At 37.2% G+C, this 23,040-nt stretch overlaps 1 protein-coding gene across 12 annotated transcripts in view; it reads left to right on the forward strand.

Moving 5' to 3' along the window:
• LOC134158478 (uncharacterized) overlaps positions 1-23,040 on the forward strand; it is a 219,732-nt gene that overhangs the window by 133,007 nt on the left and 63,685 nt on the right. The window contains exon 7 of one of the 12 annotated variants that reach the window (XR_009962788.1): positions 19,787-20,349. The exons of the other annotated variants lie outside the window; for them this stretch is intronic. The gene's annotated coding sequence lies outside the window, so the exon portion shown is untranslated. Of the gene's footprint in view, positions 1-19,786; positions 20,350-23,040 lie in introns of those variants that run through there. 12 annotated transcript variants of the gene reach the window in all.

The raw sequence follows: 23,040 nt of genomic DNA on the forward strand, positions 1-23,040 counted from the left end.
ATACAGGTCCTTCCAAATGCACACAGAGAACTGAGGTATAGAAATTTATATTATGGCTGACATAAACTAGTATATTTCAGTCCAAAAAGGGCTATATTCTAACCAGGTGTAAAGTTCTTGTTGAAACTTGTGTACAAAAGTACATACACGTGTCAACAGTCTGTGTGTGTATATTAATTTTATATAAATAAATCTTATATTGCATTGAGTATTCAAATATTATTTCCTTTCCTTTAAAAGAAAATCCAAGCTCTCATGCAATATCATCACTCTAACTTTTATATAGGACTTTCAGCTCTTGCATTATACTGTGACATTTGCTGGGATATTTCAGGGAACTAATAAGATCATATGTAGCAAAAAGATTATTTAAAGCTACATTAGAAAGATGGGAGGGAAGTCCTGTTTGAGATGGGAAAAGTATCAGTAGGAGAAATTCTATTCCTTTTTGATTGTATTACTTAGAAATTCACAATTAATCTGTGATTGGCTAGGTTCTGATTTTGTGTAAATGACTACAGCTCTGTCAGAGGCAGTTACGTTGATGTGATCTGGCATGCTGTCTTTTTTTTTTTAAACACAGCACTTAAAAGATTGCAGCTAAATTCTTGTCTTAGAGGCAGCAAAGAAACTTTACTCAAGTCTCATTTCACTGCTGTAAGTGAAAGGAAAATTTGACCCAAGGCTTACTAAGTAGTAATTTTGGAAAATAATTTTGACATAAGCTAAAAGATAGTCATATAGCTGCATTTCATAACATATGTGGAAGGTTTTAAAACCAACCGGAATTTATTGAGAGGCAAATTCTGAAATTCCATCCATAGCTTTCTTTTACATTAACTGACTGTAGTTCACTAGCTGAAAACTTCCACCATAGATACTAAAACAAGTAAAACTTTTGTGTCTGCAAAGTACCCGTGTAACACCTTTCAGTTCTGTGAACCCACAAGTGACTTTGAAGATGAATCTTGTGGCTGTTTGGTTATGAAAAGGGAACTTGGTGGAAAGAATAACATTTTTTTAAATTCAGATCTCACTCTTTTTGCCTTGTTTTGTTTTGCACATACGCAGTTTAGTTTAACAGCACAAAATATTATCCAGAAAGACCTTCCTGTGCTCTTTCTATTATATTGACATCTTCTCAGCTTTAGAATATCCCTCTAATTTGTTGCACTGTTTATTGACTGTTGTCTCCTTCAAAATGAGGGAATATAAGGGCTTCCTTCTTTGGACAGTATGCATTCTTTCTGATCTTTGAAGTCAATTTCTGAGTCAGTAGGAGTTGTCTCCCACTGACTGTAAGGTGCTTTATCAACTTACATATCATTCCTGTTGTTGATATGAATGATACCATTTTTATCTTGACACTACTGTTATTCAGAATATGATTTGCTAGCTGTATTTAGAGGTCTATACAAATTTGCTTTTTATGTAACTGTACATATGATTACAGCCACATTCAAATTATTACTGTTCTTGTGGGTGATTTTCCTTATGTATCTTCCTGTTGTGGGTGTGAATGAGCCTCTTTGCTTTAGCATTACCCATCTGGTGCATCTATACCCATGCCTGTGCAGTGGACAGAACACATGGTAAAAGGGGGAACATGGTAAATGCAGCTTGGGTTTAAACCATGTCCTACTGGCCTTGCATTTATCCTGTAAAGCTTTTTCTATATTGTTTTGAATCTTCTTTTTTTTGTCTTTTTTTTTTTTTTAAAAAAAACTTTTTATCCCTTTCATGGTTTCCTTGACAGATTTCTCAAACTGCCTCATAAAAGCTAGGAAGTTATACCTTTATCAAATGGTCATAGTAGAAGTCTTTATTATCTCAGAGAGAAGCTTATCTTTGGAAAATGCTTAGGGATCTGAATCCCATTATGAAAGGCAGAAGAGGTAAATCTGTTAGATCTGTCTCAGATGTAAGTGGCTTTGAGCATTTGGGTGGTGGCCAACCCTGCCTTTTCTTCCAGCCACAAAAAAGGGTGTCTTACAGCTTAGTGACTAGGGTAAGAGATCAAGCCCCCATGCACAGCCTTGCAAAGGCAGTTTCTCTAATGTCATCTTGTTCTCTGCATTCTTTGAACTTTCATCCTCAAGGGTATGAGGAGTACAGAGAGTCTCGTGAAACCTACCTTTGAATTTCCTTCTAGCTGTGATACAATCTGATGAGAAGGCAGAGGACAAGGAAAGCTTGGGCCTATTACTTCACCAAATAAATGTCTATTTCCTTTGCATTTTAAAAACTTTTTTTTTTTTCTTTTTTTAAGGTGGTCTTCTAGAATATCATATGCTTTATATCAGGAACTGCTTATGTTGCATGGAGCCCTAGACATTTCTTCTGATTTGCCACCAATTTTATCTGAGCCTTCAGTCACAGCTGGCTATGGGAAGTTACTCTGACAGCTTTGCCTACACCTTTATTATTTCTGTTAAGATGTGTAAGTCTACATTTCACCTCTCTCCTGGAGTCCTATTAGGTAATTTTCCTTTTTTTTTTTTTTTTCTCCTAGAAATTTGTGCCTTCAGCTACTTAGGCAGCTTAGTAGCTGCCGGCAAATGAGTTATTGGAAGTCATACAGATTGCAGTTTGGTTGGTATCAACATGAGTAGCACAGCCTGCTGTTGTTACTCCTTCATAATTTTGATCTGGCACTTCAGGCTGGATACTTACCCACATACATTCAGGTCACAAAGCAGCCAGTCTCCTAAAGACACCTATCATGTGACATCTTCAATTGCTCTTTCTTTGCAGAATAAAACTCAGCAGATCTCTCCAAATCTTGATCCAGGCTTCAGGGTTCTTTTTGGCTTGTCAGATTCTATTCATGCTCCTACTCTTAAATGCCTTGACAGAAATTAAGTACAGTCATTGACAGCTTCAGTGCAAATGAAATGCTACAGCTCTAGCTTCTATTCATTTGGTGCCTTCTAATCAGTACCTTTGAAGGTGAGCCAGAAGCTGTGACTCTGTCTTTACTGACTCAGTCGTTTCTGTCCGAGTGTGGGAGTTATTTAGCAAAGCAATGAGACATTGTCAGGATTCTGGATGTTGTGTGCCCTGAAGTTTTGTAATTGATGACTTCTCACCATCTTAACGAAGGAAATGTTATACTCTCTCATAAGTATCTGCTGCAGCAGGTGGTGGCTTCTCTTTTGATTTTGAGGTGTAGAGAGACACCTCCATGTTTTGGGAAGAAAAAGTTTTTATGACAGTGTCGTGGTTTAAACCCAGTCAGGCAATTCGTTCACTCACTTCCCCCCACTTCTTGCCCTCCCCCTGCTCCCGGAGGGACGGAGAGGAGAATCGAAAAGAATGCAACTCCCACGGGTTGAGATAAGAACAGTTTAGTAACTAAGGTATAACACAAATCACTACTGCTACCACCAATAATAATAATGATAAAGGAAATAACAAGGGAAGAGAATACATCACCTCACCACCAGCCAACTGATAACTCACCCCCCAGGCCCGACCAAGCACCGACCCATACCTCCTCCAACCCTGAAGTCTCCCAGCCTTTCCGGCTCACTCTCAGTTACATCCTGGGCATGACGTGCTGTGGTATGGAATACCTCTTTGGTCAGTTTGGGTCAGGTGTCCTGTCCCTGCTTCCTCCTGGCTTCCCCTCCTCCCTGACAGAGCATGAGGCTCACAAAGTCCTTGGCCAGACCAAAACATCATTGTTATCAGCTCTGTTCCCGAGCCGAAAGTCAAAACACTGCACTGCACCAGCTACCAAGAAGGAGAAACGTGACTGCTACTGCTGAACCCAGGACAGACAGCTACAAAAACAACAACAACAACAACAAAATAATAGAATGTCCTCTGGGTCTTGTGAAAGCTGTAAGTCTTAAGTTGCTTATCTGCCTGTATTGTATCAGGAAGAGTGAGTCTGCAGAAATGGTTTAAGTGGCACTAAATTAGCTTATCGTTGTTTCATCTGCTAGAAGATCCACTTGGATGGCTTAAACCATTTCAGCCAATTGAATCATGAGTGGGAAATTCAGAACCACATTTCTGAAGTGATTTTCTGTCATACTGGGTGACTCAGTTCCTGCAGTCCAGAGGGAAAAAAGTGCAGAAGACCTTGAGAAAAGCTACTTTCCAAAGCCAACCTATTTCTGGGTCTCTACTCTGAAAGAGTTTTATTAGGTAACTTTTTGCACCAGGGCCTGAGGTTGTCAGAGCCAAGATAAAAACACCTGCTGTGGTCAAGCTCTCAAAGATTACCTGAACTGCATTATTTATTTGGTTATTTATATAGCTGTTGTATGGACTTCTGTCTGTGACCTTTGGTTTGGTCAGTTGCCCATTCCTATTTTTCCATTTGTCTCTGAGTCTTCAATGATCTGTGAGAGTTACGAGATGCTGCAATACAACAGCAGGAATGTGCAGACTAACGATACTTTGCTGAAAAAGGGAATTGTGCATAACGGTAACTGGATATTCTTTGAGATATACTGCCCCAAGATGCATCAAAACCTACTCTCCTTGCCCACTTCATTGGAGTCCTGCTATTATTTTAATGGAAAGAAACAGAGGTATCCTACTCCTTTATTTCTCATGTACTACACATGGGAGTGGAGAGCAGGTGTGCTTATATGGTAATGCTCAGACTTAAAAATTAGGTATATGTACTTTCAGCCACGTGCATGCAGACAACGTATGTTTCAAACTACCACTTACTGTTAAACAAGTTGTCTAAACCTTATTTGCATAAACAATAAACTGTTAGCTTTTAGGCTTACTTTGCTTTCAGAAGGTTTCTCCAAACCAAAGGGACTTCTGGAGTCATAATCCATTCTTCTGCTCTTAGAAGCAAGTAAAATATTTAATCCTTTCTAGGATTTAAAAAGACTGTTCTTACTGGGAAACTGCTGTCAGAACTTCATTCCACATGAGATTTTTTTCCCCAGATTTTGACTTGACCTGATTCATGGCCAGTGTATTTTCCTTTGCTCTTGTACCTTCATCTTGGGTGCTTCTTTGTCTTTCTATGTAGATTCCTTCCTAATGGGACCAATTATTGACCTTCAGACTCCAATGTGCTACTTCAAAGAGAGTTAGTCTTGTAGAGCTATCTTATAAGATCTATGCTGTACAGGTCAAGCTAGTAGCTGTTCTCAGCAACCCTGTTATTAGACCCATCTTGCTTAAATAGACATGATTAGAACTGAATGCTCTCTTCTGGAACATGGTGCAGTTAAGTCACCAGTGCCTTTAGGATATTGGGGTTTTGGGATTTTTTTGTTTGTTTGTTTTAAGGTTGTTTTGTTTTGTTTTGTTTTTTTCCTTTCCTAGCCATGTTCTACTGCTGCTCATTGTTAAATTAATTGTTCAAAAGATGACAATGTATTTTTCTTCCTATGTTGTTACCATCTGATGAGCTCCAAATTTAATGCAAAAATTCTTATTAATCTGTTAGTGATTGACCTTGCACTCTGAACAGTTAAATGTCACCCCATTTCCATTATTCCTATCCTGGAGATCTTCTATTTTTTTCTTGCATGATATTATAACTCTTTGTATTGAAAAATGCCTCCCAACATTGTCATCTGCATATTTCATCAAGCAGTTCTGATTTTTTTTCTGATTAAACAAGAAGGGTCTCAGGAATGAGCCATGAAAACTTCTAGCAGTAGCCTCCCAGACAAGGAATAAATCTGTAACTATAACTTGTTTCTGTCTTCTGTCTTGTATAACTAGTTAATTTCCTTCTGTACAGCTTCCATCTTCTCCAGCTTCACCAGTAATTTGCTGTGGCACTCTGCCAGTTCCTTCACTAGTCTGTCTGAGAGAGAACTACTCTCTTTTTCAACAGAAAGATCAGATCTCTTAACAAAGATTACTGTTGATTTAAGACTGCATTAGCTTCCCTTGGTACCTGGCTATATTTTATTCTATATTCCATTTTCAGAATTTCTTCTGATCCTTGTGTCCTTGTGTACTATGGAGGCTTCCTCTTAAACATAGGGGTGGGAGGGTGAGGAGGGGAGGAAATAATCCCAGCTATGACTCAGGTACTTTCAGGCCTCTTAGATATCTTACAAGGCAAGTATACTGAGTTCTTAGGAACTGAAGATCCCAACTACATAAACTTCACTGTAAAGTCTAAGTCAGAAGCCAAGTCAACCAAGATGCCTTTTAGGCAATGGAGAGAAATAGATGGCTCCAGAATATTATTTCAATCTTTAAGCAGTAATTATTAAAGCTCCATGAAGACAAGAGCCTGGTGTATTAAATTTTGTATAAAATTGCTCTTATGAGATTTTTTTCAGTAGTCTTCTCAAGAGTGATTTTCCAGCATAAACTCAGTTTTAGATTTATCAGTTTCAGATGCTTGTTGTAGTCTCTGGAATTTCCTATGGCATTTTACCTTCCTACCACACCTGTAAGGCACCTACCAATTATCAGTCAGGCATTTCAGAACCTTTTTACTTCTAATGTTAGCATGTTAGCAACAGATGATGCAAGGTCCTTTCCTGTAAATGGTTGGAAGGGACTTATATTCTATATGCTTTTTTTTCCTTTCTTTTCCTTTTTTTTTTTTTTGTAAAAGAAACTTCCAATTTATAAAATTTGTGGGTTTCAGGGTTTTTTTTTGAACTTGATATTGAAGAGAGATGTCCATAGAATTGTGTTACTGCCTTTTCTCCCATATATATTCTCAAAATACTATTTTTAAGGAAGTATTTCTTTGTGCTGTCCACAAAATCATAATATATTGAATCAAATTTAAAGGTCATTATCACCACATTTAATAGTGATATCATAAACAATAATAATTTAACATAGTTTTCCCTATGTTTCAGTTAATTTTAAAAATAATTTTACAACTTCCAAATCACTTTTAGACTGAGAAAAGTCTGTTTCCTACTTTAAAGGTGAAAATAATTTCTGATTAGATCTCTGATTAATCTCTGCATTTTAATGAAGTTTCTTAAAAATTATTCCAAGTATGGGATATAAAAGCATGCCATTTTATCAATGCTAATACATTTTACTCTAATAAAAATTTTTCGGCTTTTTTAGTGCTGAAGCTTTCCAGGAAGCCAGCTTATTACAACCACAAAGCAAATTCCAAATTGGAAAGCAAGTATTCCCCCAAATTGGGAAAAATATTTTCCATATACCCTGGAATTTAGGTAAAACTTATAAAAATCATCTATCAACCATTTTAATTTAGTAGCATTTTCCTGTAAGAGACTTTTTCATGCCCTAATGTTGTCTGATATTAAGCCCAGAACTTTAGCAGACTCTTCACAAGGTTACACTTGAAGAGAATTCTTAAAGAAGATATTAGCAGCAGTAAGTACTCGCTTGAAGAAGTGAAATAGATTATGCATAAATTGCTCAGAATCTTGTAACTTTTCCAAGGTGACAGAGGAGAGGGGGAAGATGTTTGCTTCTTAAGAATAGGACCAAGTTGCTGTGCAAGAATGCAGGCAGAGACTCAACCTTTGTTTCTCAGAAGATTTCTCTCATTCATACTTGTGACAGTTTGGTCGGTGAAGGAAAGGTGTGAGGGTTTCTTTTTTTTTTTTTCTTTCAAGTTTTAAATATGGAAATCTCAAGAATCAAGTTCACTACCTTGGCAAACACGCACTCCGAAGCATGCTAGCATTCGAGATGCAGTATCCCTTGTAGTTCTTCAAACTGAGGAACAGGCAATACTGCCCAATTCAAAGTATTGCCAGAGCACAGTGGTAGGATCGAGAGGCAGGAAAGGAACTGAAGTGTAGTGAGGGAAGAAGGCTGAAGGAGAAAGGGAGACAGCATCAAGGTGAGGGACTGTGAAGCTGTAAACTGGAATTGCTGCCCTCACGGAAAATGTGTACCAGTAACATATAATTGAAGTACTCCGTGTCTGGAAGAGGTCAAGAACAGAAAATGGTCTGTGGTGGTGTGCGGTGGTGCCGGTGTAAAATGGAAGAAATTTTAGAAGGGGAAAAACATAATTTAGTCTCCATAAATTCTAAGAGATAATGGCTGAACATGTTAGGCACAGATATATAGTTGTGGTCTCTTTGTTACTATGTTGTCACCCTGAGAATCCAATAACTCAGTGCATTTGTTTGACAAAAGTTATGTTGAATTTTGTGTCAGTCTTTCTCTGGCTTAAAATATAGCAAGATGAAATCAGATTTTTGTGGCATATCTATGTGCAGCAGTTTAAGAAGCTACCCTCCTAAATGTTCATCTCTGTATTCTATCTCCTTTCCCTCTTTATTCCCTTACCTCCACTTTTTTCCCTTCATCCCTTCAATGTAGCACTGTGTTAATGAATTGCTACATGGTTACCATCTGGTTTGGTGTAAAATCTGCTGGTTTATGTTAAACTGCTTCTCAAGATGGCTCTGTAATGGTGTCTGTACTTATACACATGGAACAGTCGAACAGGCATGGTGAAACACCAGCTGATCTTAGCCCAGTTTTCAGATGATTTGCTTAGGATATGGGTATCCTAGTTTTGAACAAGTGATTCTGCCGCTGTCCCACTTCCATGTAAATTCTTGGCCTGCTCACAGCTTAGTTGTCCTGAGTGAAAGAATCCTGTCTTTTCTGGAAAATCCATGAAGGTCATTTCATAGCCAGAGACTGAGACACCTGCTGATGTATGAACAGGTCATCAAAAGAAGGCAGTGTTAATCTGCAGCCATTTCCAACTTCCAGCCCTGTGCTTTTATCATTAGACATTTTTTGCCTGACAATTATGGCTTAGTTTTGACCTTGGGTCATTGACATCAGTAGAAGATAGATGTCAGTATCTTAGGGCAAAATCAAGCCTTGATGGCTGTTCACCGTTTTTCATCATTCTGTGGTCAGTTATATGAATTATACTGAGAAAAAAACGTTTTCCCTGTTCACTGAGAAGAGTATGGGATACATGAAAAGATGGATTTTAAGACTGGTTGAAGCATTATAAGGATCTAAAATTTCAAAGCCAAGGGGAACACTTCTGTTTATTAAATATTTTTCCCTTAACAAATGGGTTCAGTCAAAATTTGCTGATGTACTCTGCCATAATTGCTTAAATATGTTTCTGGGAAAAGATCTTAACTTTTGTCTCATTCAGACTGTATTAAAACCATCCTACTGTCACTTGAGAGTGTTGCTAAAGTTCTACAACTCTGATGTCCTCTTTCCCGTGGAAGAAATACGGAAGAAAAATGTCACGACAGCTATAGTTTATGACTACAGTATGGATTTAGCATATTTAAGATATAGAATACAGGATGATGTTAGTAAATTACACAAAAGAAGAAAACAAGATATTGTCAGGTCAGTAAAGTGTATGCAGTAAGAATGATGAACAAAAGAACCCCCCCCCCCCAACAAATCAGTCCTTGCCCATGCCTCCCTAGTAATCCTTGATAATATTTTAATGGAAAAGGGCTAAGTTCAAAGTATGTTTGGAATAGTGTTAGAGACATTGTTGAAGCCAAGACAGCACAGTGGGATAATACATACCTGGGAAATTGTTTATTCTTTTAAAAATTGTGGTTTATGCTTTGGTACAGTGAAACCTCAGAAAAGAGATGCATAAGTCACACTTCCTTATACAGGTTCTCAAATAGGCACTGTATCTTTTGTTGCAAATCCTCAGCTCTATTCGCTTGGGACAAGCAACTGCCTTGTGTCGAACAGTTCAGAGAAACAGCACTGAGGAACCAAATGTGGTAATTGCTCCAAACTCATTGTTACCCGCTTGATTTCATATAGTCATGGCCAAATCTTCCATCTGTCTCTGCCCTCCAACAATGATTTCAGGACACTTGGAGCTGAAACCAAACTGTTGGTTTTTTTTTATTCTTTTATTCTTTTTATCCGTTTCCTTTTTTTTTCTTAATTTTTTTTTTTTTTTTTGTGTCTGGGCTCTCACCATCACAGACCTTGATTAAATGACAGGTTTTTGTTTTCATTGTCTTACCTTCTTTTCCCATTCAGTTCTTGACAGCCTTCCCCCTCAGCTGAATACTGTTATCACTTCTTTATTCTAATCCTCTCCCTAGCTGCCTGTATTATCACCCCTCTGTTTCAGAACTTGGATATTTACCTTTTAATCCATTAATTGGCTTTTTACCCTCAGATCTCTTTGCCTCCTCTAAGTGCAACCTGACTCTCCCAGCCACCACATAACCTAACTGTTCTCTGCCCATCCCTCCCTTGCACCTCCTGGCTCTCCCTATGTTTTGGTGCTAGTTTCTCCTCTTTCAGATAATCTTGTGCTTTATTTCTTTTCAAAAAGGAGGACTCTCTAGCTCAATATCACTTTCAGTGTTGCTTCTGTTTCCACCCTGTGTTTACGTATCTCCTTTCTTCATTGCTTCTTAACAAGGGTAGATGTATAGAGAAGGAATCTCTGCAGTAGATACCTATGTTGCCCCCAGAATAGGTCCATTTCCTTATCGCTGTTCGAAAGTGTTAGGCAACTTAATAAACTATGGGTTGTTACACAGCAAATGCATTCACTTAAACAAGATTATCTTTTGATTGAGTTAGCTTTCTGTTGTTGTTTGCATGCAGTGGAAGTGTACATTTCTTAGCTTTTTTTTTTTTTTCCTTTTATCGTGTACTCTTTGTGTGTAAAATCTGTTTGTAATAAAAGGAAGTACTTTATCTGGTGCCACTGTTTAGTCCAAGAATAATATTGCTATATTTTAAGAAACACTGCCTACTGTGATTTCTTTTTTTCTTAGTCAACATTTGAAATTATAGGCTACACTGCAAAGAGGCATGCTAGCCTTTTTGTTTTATTACCTCTGATGTTGTCTTTATATAGTATGTATGAATAAACACATTTGATATTTAGCAAAATAGGGAAAATTATCCTGGTGCTAATGTACACAGAGCTATTACACCCAGTCATGGTTAATAGCACTAAATGGATTTAGAGTGAGGAGTCTAGACTGCAATCCTGTCAGCATCTGCCCCTTCCTCAGTAATTTATTTGAGTTTTGCACCTGCAGATGCTGAACTGGGACTGAATTCATACAGATTTTTTTATTTGGATAGCAGACATTGAAATAGTAACATTTAAGAAGAGCACTAAATAAAAGTGACTGTGGTACCATTAACTTTCCCTCCTTTGTTGTCAATATTAAAACAATAGCATCCTGATTATCCAGGCTCTTCCCATGAGGATCTCCTTCTCTAATTAACTCCCTAATCTATTGGCACCCTGATTATTAGACATACCTTGTGCTGTCTGGTGCATTTCAAATGGTTGGAAAGCTTTCATAAAATATTTTGGTTAAGCTCATCCATTGGCATAGTGTATCTATCTTTAACATTCCGTGCGAACATAGTGAGGATCCTTTCCTTTGTATGATGTGATCTCCGTGCTCTGAAGCATTTCTGAAAAGGCAGTAGATACGCAAAGGCTGTGAGAACAGCAGAACCGCAAAGGTAATCATACAGAGGTAAGAATAAGTCCTCTCTTTGCCTACCTCTCTGTTCCTATGCCCCATGCATGTGATAAGTCACAGCTGAAAATCACCTTCTTCTTCAGTTTTAATGATATGCATATGTACCTACAGGCATCTCCAAAAGTGAAAGGTTGTAACCCATTGTACCATGCGGCCATGGCAATGGGAATTTGGTTACAACTTGCAGAACAAAAAAAGTTTTCTTTCAGAGCCTTGTATTCAGGCTTATTTGTATGTGAAAGAGATGTGTGTCTCAAATTCTTAAATCTCTAATAAAAGAAAAATAAATTAAATTTAATAATTTACTGATTATTAAATAATTACTACTACTACTACTGATTTCTCCGAATTGCCCCTCACAATAATATCTCTAAAACCAGAAGACGCGCAGCTCAGGGAATCAAACCAGCATACTCTGGCAGATCTTTTATTTTCACTTGCAACACCTGCAGGAAACAGACAGTGGAAGCCAGTTTAAAAGCCTTCTCATCAAAAATCCTGCACCTAAGTCTTGGCTGTGTATGTTTTTAGTCTTGAAGATCCCCCATACATTATTTGACTAATGTTTTAATTTTGTTAAATGATAGAGCCCTTTTTTTTTTTTTTTTTTTTCAGATATTGTTGTTATTGGGCTTCTTTGTTCCATTCTATGGAGTATCAGTATTTTCAGTTCTTTCGTAACAGGATGCTTTCTAGTTGTACCAAGTGAAGTCTGTTGGTATATTGGCATGTAAAGATCTATGATGTGCCTCTTGTCCTGCACCTAGAGATGTGCATTGGTGTGATAGCTTTCAGGCAATTTCACACTAGCGAGTAGATTCTTTCCAACATGTTCAGCCTGGACCTGTCATTCATGCATGTTTGCAACTCACCAGTGGATGTAGTGGCCTTTTTGTGGTCTATGAAGTCTGTATTTTGTATGCCTGGACCCTAGCATTAGTTCTGCTCATGGGTGAAGATAAAGGAATGGAATCCATTTTTATACATCTCCCTCCAGTATTGATAGGAGTGTATGTATTTTTAACATCAGAAGGCAGAACACCCTAAAAACTATGTACCAGACATGTAGTGCACAGGAGCCAGAAAATCAGAAGACAGTAAGAGAGATAGTAGAAATAAATACATACAGCAGGAAAACTTTCTTCACTGCATGCAATATTTTAATTCAATTCATAATAACCTTAAATTACCATTGGGGAGGCTAAAAAGCTTTGTGAAGACAAAAGTATCTTTCATGAAGCGAATCATGATCATCTTTGAAATATATAACCTTCACCCCCCCACACCTCTGGCTACTACCTGTAACAGCTTGTATAATTCAAGACTAATTTTTTACTTAGTTCGCCACAATGCTATTTATTTCTTGTCCATTCTTTCTTTTCTAACTATTTCTGAATTTCATGGGCTTCTCATAAATACTGTAATGGTAATGCTAAGGGGATTTTTTAAAGCTGCTTCAAAAATCTAGATGTTTAATATGCAGCTGCTCTTTAAAGGGGCAAAAGGTTTCTTTCTGCCAATTCTTTCAGCTTCTATATTAAAAATCTTTTATTTCCCTTCAACTGTCAATATTTAAGGAAGTACCCTTTCATGTATTCTATAATCCTGTTAAAAACAGTAGGTATGTTCTGCATCTGTGGTTAGACATACAGCATGGTGCAAAACACTCGAGGTTTGTTTGCACGTTCTCTCTAATGAAGAAGGCTCAAGATATGTAAGAAGACAGCCCCTCTGATACAGTTAATCAGTATCCACACAAGTTGATCCCTTGAATGCATTACATGATTCATACGAAATTGCTTAGTATATAAGAAATTAAGATTGAATAGTATTTGCTGATGTCTTGGTTTTCAGCTAAGAAAGCTAACGCTTTTAAGTATAAAGAGGAGTAAGAGGTCCTCACTTATGTGCCTCTGCTCTCTGCAAAATAGGATAGTTTCAAAGACATCTGTATTGGGGGAAAAAAAAAATAAAATCCAAATACTGAGTAGAAAGGGTTCTTTCATTCAGTTGAACATCATAGGAGTATGGTACCATGCCTAAATTGTAAAAATACTTTGATTTCACAATGTGTTTAATAGGTCACACTTTTATAATCACGGCCTAGAGTTAATTACTATGTCTAGTCTCAAAACAGGTCTATGGTAGTAAGTGTCTCACTAAATCATTGTCTTCACTGTGGCTAAACTGTCAGGGTGGGGATTTATAGAGGTGCCCAACCAATATATAGACACAAATCCTGTTAAAACTCTCCATGGCACTGCTGAACAGTTATGTGCTTTAGAAATCAGTTGTTCTTCGATCCAGGTCCTGTTTCATTTTGCACAGGAATAGTTGGTGAAGGAAAGAAAGGAGACCGCGTCCTCAAGTGTTCTTGCGCGACAGTAGGTCAGGATAGCTGGCTAATGGGAATGAAAGATGCTCAGACCTGCAGTGAACAGCACAGGCAAATCCTTTTTCACGGGTAGTGGGTGTTTATTGCACAAGATGCGCTGGCTTTAGTGCCTGTCCTGAGAGGGTGGTGTGGTAAGCACATTCAGCCAGAAATGATTGCTTTGCTCCATTATTGTAGCAAATTACTAAAGCAGAAATTATAATGACAAAATTGGGGGGAATGTGTGCGGGTGTTTATAATTTTGGTTTTCTGAAGGAATTACGTTTGGGAAAGGAAGAGTTAAATAAGTTACTGCTTTTGTAATATACATACCAGGCACTTTCTGTCTTTTAAGTCTTCACAGCTCTTTTACAACAGGTTCTCTTCATGTCTAGAAAATGCAAATCTCTGGGCTCCTAAGAGCAACTGAATAGGGATATGTATTTCATCTTAAAACAAAGAGCAAAGGGAAAAGAAAAAAAAAAAAAAAAAGAAAAAGTTATTCAAAGGATTTTGGAAACAGGTGATCTAAATCAACATTAATTGGATTTCAGTTAATTATTCCTTATACTTTAGGGATTGTAGGAAAGGAATATAGGGGAAAAAAGCAAGAACAACTTCTCTGGCACACTAATTGCTCTAATATTATTTAAGCTAAGCAGTCCCTCATTTCTTTCACCCCCACCCCAAATAAGTTGATCTCCAGATGACTGTTACAGAGGCTGGGGAATAAGAACGAAGTGATAAAGCAGGATGCAATCTTTGAAAACCACCTTTACTTGAGAGGGTGGTTGCATATTTAATCTATTAGGTATGCTATCCTCTGCCTGTCACTACTAAGGTAAAGACAACTGCTAAAAAGCTGTTGTAGATTGATTTTGGACTCCACATTTCTAGTATGAAGATTACCTATGTGACTCTCCTGATACTTTACCCATCTCAGTGTATGGTATATGCATATAGTTTAGAGTGGGTCAAGAACATTTCTCCGGGGCTGGTGGAGGAAGGCTGGGTGGAAGATAGCAGACTATTAAGGTTTGCATTTTGGCCTTCTGTTCTAATTCCTATTGGAAGAAGTCCACTTCCCCCCCCCCCCCCCCCCCCAATATTGGAGCTGGTACAACATTTGACATGAAAAATTGTATATGGAAAGTTTTAATGTGCCTCTGAGAACTGACTGATTCCACATTTCAAAAGAAGAGGGAAGGGCTGAGCGAGGCAAGATCTAACAAGATTTTCAAAGTTATTATCAATTGAAGTGGTCTAAAAAATGAATTTTTAAAATTGAGCATCTTGGGGGTTTGTCTTTATTATTAGAGCATATATTTATGCAAACTTTGTGCTGATTCATCTTAGTTTTAAGTTTATAAGAGTGAAACAAACAGTGACACTTGCTAGTCTCCTTTCATTATCCAGTGTGAGGGAAGTAATACCTGTGATAAAAGTAACAGATTTTTAAAGTTATTTTAAAACTTTTAATATGATAGAATAATCAGAGCTTCTAGTAATGACCAAGATAATGCTTTACATGTTTTTTCACCTTAACAGTGTCTTTTTGAAGGACTCCTCCTTCCCCCTCCCCCTCCGTATGTTTGAAGTACATGTGAAATATGTTGCTTTTGAACAGGAGATTTTGTCTAGTTACATGTGAAATTATTTACACAGCAAATTTGAAAAGATTTTGGAAAGCCTAATGAGACTTGCCTGAGGGCAGCTGGAATTTGCATTCCAGCTTCCTGCATGTGTGACAATTTGCTCAGCATCTCACTTAGTTAAGAAAAAAATTGGAAGGGGACTTCCCACATTCAGTATTTCACATCTATAACTGAGGTATATTACTAAGGAGATATACCTGTGCCTACTATATGTGTCAGCATATTTACTGTCCTTACAAACAGATGTGAACATAATTACATCACATCTGCATAGTCACTTGTTTACCCAACTTCTGTATATATTTGCATAAAGTCCTTACAGGCACTTTAAAGATCTGAGATTTTTGCAGATTTTAGGAAAATATTCTTAAATGAAACTGATCAGTTATAATCCAAATTTCCACCACATCTGAATGAAATTCTGAACAACTTAATAGCTGCTATGAAAGCACAGTAGAATGTAATAGGGAAAAGATGAAGACTTCAAGTGTTAGTAGCTTTCAGAGAATAGGCCAAATAGGTAGTTTGCATCTGTAACGAATTATCCTTAAGGATATATAGATCTGTATATATAATATACCTATTATAACAAATAGGTATCTGTATTGGTCTAGCTGCTCTTATTTATCTCCTTAACTCATAGCGTTTAGATGGCATCATTTCTCTTGTGCAGATGTTGGTACTGCATTCTCTAGGAAGAAAGTATTCCTTTGTCAAATGTTACTATTTCTAACTGACAATGAAGTGCAAAAAATAAATGTATTTGAAGTTTTGTGCGGTAACTGTAAAAGTCTTAAACATCTGAAGATAAACTATAAAAAGACATGTAAGGTGTATATGCATGCATGTTTAACTCTTGATTTCCCAAATGTGGCAGTTCATAGCTTTTCTTTTTTTGTCATCACTGCTGTTTTTTTTCTGGTTTTTGGTTTGGTTGTTTTGGTTTTTTTTTGAAATCTACCGCATGCAAGCTTTATTCTTGCTTGTCCAAAACATGATTTTATTTTGCAAATGAAAATCCAAACCTTTCCTTCTCATTAAAGGTTAGGAAAAAAAAAAAAAAGCCACTTCAAAATTCTGTTTCAGATTTTCCAAATCAGTTTCACCAGCATCAGCTTGCAGGAAAATAGATTTCAAATTAAATTTGTAAGTCTTATGCTAGATGTGGTTTACGCTCTCTTACATTGTACACAGCACCTCAGCACTAGTGGTGTTTTAATGCTCAGACTTCTGTAGGTTTTTTTAACCCTACCTCACTTTTTTCCTTTGCTCCCCCTTCTGACCTTTGCTGAAATCTTCACTATGGTGTATAGGTGATAATTGACTGCCTTTTAAAAGATGCTTTCTGTATCAGGCGAGTGTTTCTTATTTGAGGTGGGAACATATTTTATGGACAGACTAAAAGCCTGGTTGTGCTCAGTCATATGTGTAAAAAAAATACGTTGTTAGTCATTTGTAATCCCCAGCCCATGGTGGTTCTCTCCAGTTTCTGTGTGGGAAAAGATGTGCTTATTTAATCACAGAGCAGATGCGGGGCCTAAGGGCCTGACCCAAAGCCCATTGAAATCAGTTGGAATCCTACCTTAGATTTTAATGGCCCTACACATTTAGATAGTTATATCTGACTCATTTTTGTGGGGGAGAAAAAAACAAACCAAACCCAAACTTATTTTTGCTCTCCTCACTCCTTTCCTGTTTTCCTCATAAGAAAAATTGCTCCCTATACTCTAAACACAATAAAATCAATTAAAAAAAAACAACCCACGGCCTGACAACTATTCTGTTGGAAAGTGTTATAATAGGAAGCTAGAACATGGCTTTATAATACTGGGTGGCTATGTAGCTTTTTGCACTACAAACATTTCCTGAAAGTATTTTGCACAGAAAGGTTGATGTGCTTGCTTAGAAAATCAGTTTATATACAGTATGAACTCGGGGCTACATGGTAAAAATATCTGTATAGTCTGTGTAGTCTATTTGTGAAATATAGCAGGGAAAAATATTTATGAGCACCACAGGACATGAAGCTCAAAGTACAGTCGTTTCTAAATGAAAATTATGTGACACTTCATCAGTATTTAATGCTAGCATTGCTTGATCTAGACATAAAGAATTTAGCAGCCATTTATCATAACATACAGTACTGTTCATTTCCTGATTTGTGTAGAATCCATTGGTGTTTTAATCTCAACAGGAGCCACAGGTCTAATTTTAGATACTTAATGAAAGGAAAATCCGGCGAGAGACAGATTTTTCACATGGCTATTAGAAGCCTACTCCCACAACTTGAATTGGTTGGTCTTTTTAATGCATGCTCCCAGAAGCCACTGCTTGGTCCCTGCACCAGATGCAGGTGTTCCCTTGTGCTGTCAGCCAGGAATGATTAATGAGGATTTGCCCCTACTGAAAGCAGTCTTTGGAGCATTGTTCAGGGCATCTGTGGAACTGTCGGGGGAGACAAGGACACAAGTGAACAACCAATTATTTGGCCATCACTGAGGCAGCATGAAAAAGACATCAAATTGGACAGAGGAGCAAAGCTTTTGTTTCATGATCATATTTTTAGGTGTTAATGGTAACAGAGGAATTCTACCTGTTTTGTTTTGCCTTTTTTTTCTTCTTCTTCTTTTCCTTGCTGGGGAGAGGGGAAGGGCTCAGACACTGCTTTAAAGCAGTAAAGGATGTGTAAAAGAAGCAGAGGTAGAAAACTGATCACGGTCCTTTAAAAGTGTAAAAAGGGAGGAAAACACATGGAATTGATTTCTTGGCAGTTGTACTGTGTGTATAAAGATATACCGTTTTGCTCGGCTAACATTAGGGAACGAGGGCTAAGAATTCTATGAGGAGGAGGGTTTCTCATGCAGGGAGCTTCTTAATTGCTGGTCAAATACAACAGTCCAGGAGCCAGGGCTTTAACATGTGATAGTGCAGGGATGTGTTACATTAGGATTCTGAAAAAGAAAATGTGAGGGAGGAAAACCAGAAAACATTTGCAAGATTGTATTCAGCATTCAGCCTGCGTCCCTCTTTCTGTCTCAAAGAAAATACACTTAGGTGCAGAAGAGCGAGGGGAAAAAGAGGAACAGAACTAAAAACAGTTTGCTCAGGCACAGACTTCTGCATTTTTATATTTATCAAGACTTGTCATTATAAATACTAATTTTAAACCACAGAGAAAGGATTATACTTTCAGAACAATCCAATTACAGAAGGAATTGTTTGTAAAATGCATTTTATGTTCCATCCTGTCAAGCCTCTTACAGTATTAAGAATAAAAAAGCTAATTTTACAGCTTAATTCTAATGAGGAATATAATGTTATATTGACTAATAACAAATATAGTATCATTTCTACTGAAGTAATGTAATTAATATTTTCAGTGGCTAATTCCCTAACCTCTGAAGTTCCTCTGTCCCCACAACTACATGCAAGGAAAGGATTTCAGATCCTGAAACACAGATCATAATTCAAAACTATTCTTTAATGAAGGAGAAATTATATTTCTAAATTAACAGTTTAGTTGTATTTGACTACCTGGATTATTTTTTTTTTTTAATTATTTATTCTTTAGTGGCTCTATTTTATCAAGGAGAACTCATGACATTTGCGTAATTATGTGAATGTCCACACATAAAGGCTTGTTTCCTTATCCCTGCTGGTTTGTAGGAAGTTTTAATAAGTTGTTGCCTGCTTTGGATTTAGAAGGAGTTGCTGCAGGTAACAATTTGACTTATGGTATCCAGATTTTCAGACTCTGTCATCTCAGTGTCAAATGATCTGAAACCTGAACAGTTAACTGCTGTCTCTGTTTACTATAGGATGATCATCTTGTTAGAAAATAAAGTTTTTAAAACAAATATAAAGAAAAATCCTCAGTATTTACTTCCCACTTAATCATACAGAAAAGAAAACCACCAGTACAGTACAGGTATAAATTGAGTCTTTGTATTTAAAGAATACCACCTACCTCTTTATACAGCCTAAATGGAAATCTTGATCAAAAGGTAATCACTAAACAGCCTAAGAATCTTTAGGATATTACAGCATTTCTGATAACTGCAAATTACGGTCTAGAATTTTACATTGGGTGTAGCTTCAATACCAGCTCTTGAACTGTGATACTGGTGTGTATAGTCCTGCAGGTCTGTCCTTTTCCAGCAGTGTAGCCGTTTGTTACTCTCTGCAAAGGACTCTGACATTTGAAACTGAGCTTTGTCCCCTCTTGCCTTTGTCCCTCTTGTCTATGTGCTGCAACTTTAAATAGCTTTACTAGAAATTGTTAAATCAGTGTACAGACACACTCAACTCTGTTTCCTTCTTGTCAGTAAGAGACAATGGCATCATTGTCTAAAAGACATTACTAAATGGAAGAACAATCTCTTAGACTCCTCCTGGGCATGATGGAAGGGGTGCTGGTGAGCAAGGAAAATATTTCCAGGAACTGAAGGAATGATTATAACATCTCTAAAGAGGACATTTGCCTGTGACTGTCAAAGTGCTGAACTGAGTTTCCTAATCCTAGATAAACAAGTAGAAAGCAAGCTTTCTGCCACTGTAGGCTGTGCTGAAGACTGCACCTTTTCCTGCCAGGTATGGCCTTCACTACAGAAATTCAAGGCTTCTTTATCACTGTGTTGAATTACTTCAGACTCTTTTACTTGGAGCTGCCGACTAAGGAGCATAGAAGCATCAGATGTTAAAGCCTGATGAAATTTCTAAGTAACACAAAGAAGAGCACAGACTCTTGTTTAGATTTTTGAGTAGCATAGGGCATCAAAATATCTTCAACGATGTGGTCATTCTCTCTAGATCTCCAGGTGGATGAGCACCTATGGGATGGAGCCCCAGTGAGCCTTCAGTGGAGGTCACATGGGATAAAGATCAGGATAGGACTGAGTCCGTTTAGTGTATATCCGTTGACCTAAAAACAGGGATGGGATTTGCCAGATAGTGCACATAATGGGAATGCCCATTTCTACACACTGTTTCCTCCAGTACATTGACAACTGTTCCATCCATTACCTTCCTCTGAAATCCACAGGCTTTTCAAAAATAACTATGTTTCTACTAGTACTTCTGCTTCGGTTTCAGTGTAGTATTTGATACATGTTGTATTATGATATTTTCCCTGTAAATCATAGATACTTATGTATGCATGTATTTTCACAATACTTCACTAAAAACATCAAAATTGAAATTCAAAGCAAAACAAAAACAAATGGGCCAAGAACATATGGGAAGGGATAAACCCATTAACATCTTTGAGTGTTGCTTGCTAAAGAACATCAGCTTTGATTTAGTTTTATGAGGTAAATCCACTGCAGGTTTACTTTACAAAACTATAAAAAAATTCTGAAACTGTCACTTACATTTTTCCGAGGATCTCTAACGCTCTACAGACTGTATAAGACTATGAAGTAGTGGCTTAGTATGAGGGAAAGGTGGTTACTACCTGTGAGATGACTCTCTTCCCGTTTTACTATATATTCATGGTGCTATGTAGCTAAACAATAGATGTGTTCTACTGTAAGTCACAACATATACTTATGGATCTTTGCAATTTTTTGATGAAAGTATGTTTCTGTGTAAATAGCATGGCTACTAATTTCTACTTTTTAGAGAAAAAAACAAAAAGAGAAAAATTATTAAATCTCAAATATTCTTTTTATATTTTAATATGTAATCTTTTATTTCATGCTGGAAAGAATGAGGATTATTAGAATCACATTATGATTAAGAGCATTTATTTCTCTTATGCTAAGTAAAATCTAGCAACAACAAGCTCAAGAATTCAGGAGTCGTCTTTTGTCAAACTTTTGACCATCAGGATTTCTCCCTTTGTCTCTTCTCCTACCAGTGTAACACAGACTGAAGTTTTTGGTCACTGCAGCCAGTGTACATATGCTGACAGTGACCACGATGAAACTCCTAAGACTTTTGTGTCTCTGTTATTGCCTCCAGCCTGAAACGAGGTGAGGCTGGTGGCAGCTGCGTTAATGTCATTAGAATCTCATCAAAACTGGTTGTTAATGAACCATTTGATAAAACAGAAGGAATTCTCTCTTCTGCTTGCACTGAGAACAACAACAACAACAACAACAACAACAAAAGGGCGAGGGAAAAGGTTTGGATATCAAAATACTTCCCCTTGCAGAAACAGCGTGAGTCAGCTGCAGTTTGTTTTGTTATCACATACACGTTCTGGTGTAGGGGTAGGCAGGGCAGGCAGGGATTTTGCAGATGACATTTCTATATCGATTTTATATAATAAATGCTGTACATGCTCGGTTCAGGCTGCAAAATTCACCGTATGAACTACTTAAGTTCTGGCTCTTTGGCAGCAGAGGATTTTGAGGCTAAAATAAACTTCAGTTCCTTTACCCTTGGTAACTGATTTTGCACCTGAAATCCCAGAGCTAGGGGTTCAGTAAGTTTGTGCTTGCACACAGGCATATATTTACTTATGAAATCTATTTTTTCTCCACAAACCCAGCTTATATCCATAGAAAACTATCTACAGATTTTTTAAACATCATTGGCTTATCCAGCTTTTATTTTTCTTTTGTGCTTAAGAGCAGGTCACACTTGGACTGATGTGTGAGGTTGAAGTGCTTTTGTTTTCCTGTAGCCAGCATAATTTGCCACCATTTCTGGATTTCGCTTTCCTCTCTCTAGTCGCTCTTATCTTCATACTGTTTTGTTGGGGTTTTTTTACTGTTAATACTGTCTTGTACACGTGTTGTTTTCCCTTTCCCTCTTTCCCCTCCTTCATTCCTTTCACTTCCTCTATCAGTTCATACACTTTTCTCAGTCTCTTTTTCATACATTTGTTTGTTCTTTCTTCCATACATGCTACAGCCAGGAAAATAACGTTCTCCACACCTAGGGAAGCAGATCTTCACTAATGATGGTGGAATTTCACCAAGTATATTCACATGCTGGAAATAACAACATGGTTAAGTGTCACTGAACATTTTTCTAGGGAGATGATCTTTTAAATTAAGAGGCTTTCATTAATGTTCTTTATAATGTAAAATGATTTATCTTTAAATTAGTCAGTATCTGAATATCAATTAGACAAAATACTTTTCAGTATTTGGATGTATTATGAAGCCTCACCTTATACATCTTAATGTTAGAATTTTCTTTGGATTTGTATGAACTGTCAGGCTATATAATTTATGTGTACCTACTTCCGTATTAAATTCTTGGCTGCTTCAACTTATTTATTGTGCTTTATGGTGCTATGCTAATGGTGAGCATAACACCAGTTGCATATAATCGAATGAACGCTGCCCATCATATGATACTCTTTTAAACCTCATTTTAGCATGTTTTAGGAAGCTTTAAAAATGCAGACCATGTTCCAGATTCTGATTAGAAGTAAACAACAGATTATCAGCACATTTTGGTCTCTTTTTTTTTAATTATTTTTCTACTGGAAAGAAAAACACATAACATCCGCACTGGGATGTAGGTGCTTGGAAATGATGGTCTATAAGCATCAGCAGAAAATAAATAGTACAGAAATATTCTTATAAACTAACAGAACCTGGCATTTTTATAAACCATAATCTTG

This window comes from Pezoporus occidentalis, unplaced genomic scaffold (genome assembly GCF_034315485.1).
Source record: "Pezoporus occidentalis ecotype Australia unplaced genomic scaffold, CSIRO_AGI_Poc_V1 ctg13, whole genome shotgun sequence".
NCBI lineage: Eukaryota > Metazoa > Chordata > Aves > Psittaciformes > Psittacidae > Pezoporus > Pezoporus occidentalis.